Source organism: Pogona vitticeps, chromosome 2 (genome assembly GCF_051106095.1).
Source record: "Pogona vitticeps strain Pit_001003342236 chromosome 2, PviZW2.1, whole genome shotgun sequence".
Taxonomy (NCBI): domain Eukaryota; kingdom Metazoa; phylum Chordata; class Lepidosauria; order Squamata; family Agamidae; genus Pogona; species Pogona vitticeps.
Genome location: NC_135784.1, coordinates 244,863,808 through 244,868,200, shown reverse-complemented (window position 1 = coordinate 244,868,200; position 4,393 = coordinate 244,863,808). Strand labels below are relative to the sequence as shown.

Sequence of the window (4,393 nt, the reverse complement as noted above, 5' to 3'; positions counted from 1 at the left end):
CTACCATGTTCTCAAGACTCACAGAGAGAGTATGGCTCACTAAGAAGCTGACGACACATACGAAGATCCAGGTCTAAAGAGCCTGTGTCCTGAGCACACTCCTGTACTGCAGTGAGTCCTGGACCCTTTGTGCACGGCAGGAGAGGAAGCTGAACATGTTCCATATGCGTTGCCTCCGACGCATTTTTGTTATCACTTGGCTAGACAAAGTTCCAAATAGAGTAGTTCTAGAACGAGCTGGAATTTTTAGCATATTTACATTACTGAAACAGCGACATCTGCGTTGGCTTGGGCATGTCGTGAGAATGGCTGATGGTCGGATTCCAGAAGATCTCCTGTATGGAGAATTAGTGCAGGGAAATCGCCCCAGAGGGAGATCGCAGCTGCGATACAAGGATATCTGCAAGTGGGATCTGAAGGCCTTAGGAATGGACCTCAACAGATGGGAAACCTTGACATTTGAGCATTCAGCCTGGAAGCAGGCAGTGCATCATGGCCTCTCCCAATTTGAAGAAACCCTTGTCCAGCAGGCTGAGGCAAAGAGGCAGTTACGAAAGCAGCAAAATCAGGGAGCTGGACAGGGGACATATTGTATTTGTCTTCAGTGTGGAAGGGATTGTCACTCTCGAATTGGCCTTCTCAGCCACACTAGACGCTGTTCCATGTCCTCGAGACTGAAGGATGCCATCGGAAGACCAGCAAGCCATCTCTGTTACATTTTTGTTCTCTTTCTCTGCATTTATTATCCAGTCACACTTTTATTTTATTTATTTTTTACCTTTAACTCCACAAATGCTAAATATAACACGAGACATCCATGGGCAATGCTGCTCTGTTCCCTGAGTGTTTTTACTCTTTGTTCTGCTTGGTAGTCACCATGGAAATGCACAAATACCTATGATTAAGTCTGATTTTACACATTTGTCTAGAAAAGTGCATATTCATAGCTCTGACCATAATTTCTCGTTGTCAGCGGATGGACATTTTTATTCTGTGCAATAAATATATAATTTTCTTTTCTAATATATACAAATGGATTAGTTGCATAATGTTAATTTTTACTTCCAAAAGGATATATAAAAATCATCTGGGGTGTGCTTTTTCCCATTGCAAGCTCAGAATCATTTCTGAAATTACATCTTGGTGAGTACTGATCTTTCAAATCCTCTCTCAAATGCTTAATTTAATAACAGTCATGTACAAAAATGCAAAGAGACTTGAGAAAACATGGGCACTAGATGGAAATTAAATTTAAGTGATGAGCTTTCCTTTCTTTTGGTATTATCAGGATTCCTGATCCCGTGGATGCTTCTAGATATGTTTCAGTGGATGTATGTAGGAACTCTCTTCATATCCCTCTGCTCAGCTTGGGAAGGTAATAAACTGAACTGAAGGGGACGTCAGAGGTGTGTCTATGCCCAGGATCTTTTTCTACTTTTACCCTTACATGAACAGGATAAGAATCTGTGTTTGACTGGTGATTTTAGAAGTGAGGAAGGCAGTAGATGTTCTGAGCTGCTAGAACAAACAGTTTGCTTTTACTTTATGTCTTGTGACAACACTGATGGACGGCAACTGCAGCAGTTTATGCTAGGTGGGAATGAAGAGTCTAGTCCTTTCAAGGATAGTGGTGATTTAATCCCTATCTTCAGCAGAAGACATGCAGGACATGTCCAAGTGGTGCTTGGGCATGTCCTGCAGAAAAATACAGAGAGAGCTGACTGTCAGGATGTGAAATTTTGTCTTAAAATAACTAAGGGGGTGTATAAAAAGCAGCCCTGAAATGTACATTATATTTTTAATGAGGTTTGAACTACAGTTTACTAAAAGTCACTGCAAAGCAATCTGCTCTCCAGCTGATCAAGGTCACTGTATAATAACATCGCAAAAGAATTTCTTCCTTGGCTAACAGTTGAGCCATAGAAGTATACAAAGGAGAGAACTGAGAAAACTGATTTGTAGAGTGTTTCAGTGTGTTACTGAGACAAGTGGGTGGGGTTTGCAGATTCTGTGAGTTGCTCTACTTTATTTTACACCCATTGAAACCTGCATGCTCTTTAACTGTTAATAAAACTAAATATGTAGTTGTCATGGTGGCAGCTTGCCAGATTCTGATTTACAAGAACTGCATTATCAGAAGTTGTAAACACAATGGAAATTTCCATTATATTTTATTTCATTGTATATCCAGGATCCTGTGGCTTACAGATCCTGCAAATGTCAGTCATTTATAGTTCAAAGGGAATTGCAAACGTCTCAGATATATGTAAATATAGGGAGGAAAGAAACAACAAAACAAGGTAACAGCACAACACACTCAACATGCCATGCCGCACACATTAGGTATCAATAGCACTGATGCCAGATAGAAGCATCCTGGAGCAGCAGCAACAGATGAGGGCAACATTGATTTTCTTCCATAGATTGACTTGGCTGGGAATCACTCAGGATAATTTTCTGTAATTTAGAGATGTATTTGCTGCCTTTTCAATGTGCCTTTTTAGGCTATAAGCTTTTGCATTTTTAGAATGTAATTAAAACATTATTTTTGGTATTTTATTGTACTTATTATGTTCCTGCATTTTGGATTGAATTCTGACTTAAGTATTTGCCTGCACCTTAAATTTAGTTTTCATGCATTTTTAAGCATTTTTGCCTACAGTTTTTCCATAGCTGTAAGACTATTTGAATGTTTTCAACAACTTTGAAGTATTTTTGTGCTTGCAGAATATAGAAACCATATAGATAAATATGGCTTGTAAAAATAGACAAGCCAATGTTGGCTGGAGTTATTGCAACAATGAAAAGACTTATACCATGATGCTCAAGTGAATTTTGATATGATTGGAAATGATTGTCTAATTTCATTCTGGAATTAACCTTTTTCTGGGATAAATGCCAGCTGTGACAAACACAGGTTTCTGATTTTTCCCAAGAGGTCTACAAAGGTCTATAGGCCTCTCAAGAGGGATCAGTCATCAGACTTTCTGACAAGACGTGTTTGCTCATCCATATGCCATCTTTACATACTGCATTTAGGATGTGATTGGCAATTTGCCTGCACTTGTCACATCCACCAATTAATTTATCTTCATCAAAGGGTTTTAAGAGCCAGTTGTGGCCACCTTGATTCTGGCTGTTAGAATTCTAGTAGGCATGTTCACTTACGACAGCATTCCTAATAAAATTCATGAAATGCTGCTAATAAAGTAAGCATGGTATGGTCTTTGGGCAGTGATGGACTCCTTTTTTACTTCAAAAGTGTGGTGTGGTGGTGACTGTGCTATTGTCTGTGCTCATTTTGGATTGAAAAACAATAGCCATTAGCCTTCCCGAATGTATGGATTAGAGATGATCAGGCACTTATCCAGGGAGCCTTTCAACAAACAGCCAACATACTTGGGACTTCCCCCTCAAATAATTTTAGTCACACTAATTTTAGTCTAAGAGATTGCCTGATCTGCTGACAAGCCACGCTTTGGCAGTGTGGGTCACCATTACCTCCCTTGCCGGATAGAGCGGGACAATCCTAAGTTGCGCATGAGCGACATAGGGTAGGGGAGGAGGGAGTCAGTTATTTAAGGAATCTTCCCACCTTCCTCCTTCCTCTTCCTTGCTGGCAACAGAAGGTCAGAGCTCTGACATTTGTGCTGTATTTCCCCTGCGTAATTCTCTGGTGAGGCTTGATCACCGTCGCTGGTGATTAAGCCTCACCAGAGGTTTGCATGGGCACACACACACACACACGATTTGCCTTGCTATTCTCAGCTCCTCTTTGTAGGAACTGTTATTGTAGCAAGGTTTTTTAAAAATTTAATTCCTTCAGTTTATTTTAAGTTTGTATTTTACTTTGGGAGCCAAGAAGCAGAGGCATAGGAGTTGGTGCGGTTGCTCAGGCTTAGCCGGGTAGGGGCCCGGGTGCCTTCCAACCTTTTAAGGGTGACAGGGGAAGATTCTCTGATTATCATTGTTCGGTTTTTTTAAGGGAACAATAAATTGATAGGCTGAATAAGTTAAATAGATAATTAGACAATTGATTAAGAGTCAGGAGAAATTCAGAGGGTTTTATATTACTTTATAATCGACCCGGCTCAGCTGATAGGCCAGCCGCTTGACAAGTGGCCCTGCATCTTTGATTAGGATATTCACTTTTTTGCATTTATATTTAGTAATTTTGGTATGAATTATTTAATTAATTTCCTTATAGCGGTTTCAATTTTCCTTTCGATATCGGTTAATTATACGAGCCTGGTGCTTTGGTTTGGGCTCCACCCATGGCTGGGATTTTTTTCTAGCCTAGGCCTTTTTAATTAATTTAAAGATTAATAATAATAATAATAATAATAATAATAATAATAATAATAATAATAATAATAATAATAATAATAATAAT

At 39.4% G+C, this 4,393-nt stretch overlaps 1 long non-coding RNA gene across 1 annotated transcript; it reads left to right on the top strand.

The window, feature by feature from the left end:
• Positions 1-794: 794 nt before the first annotated feature.
• LOC140704205 (uncharacterized) lies at positions 795-3,359 on the top strand. Its single transcript, XR_012083335.2, has 2 exons — positions 795-1,143; positions 1,289-3,359. It is a non-coding gene; the product is annotated as an uncharacterized LOC140704205 (long non-coding RNA).
• The last annotated feature ends 1,034 nt before the right edge of the window (positions 3,360-4,393 follow it).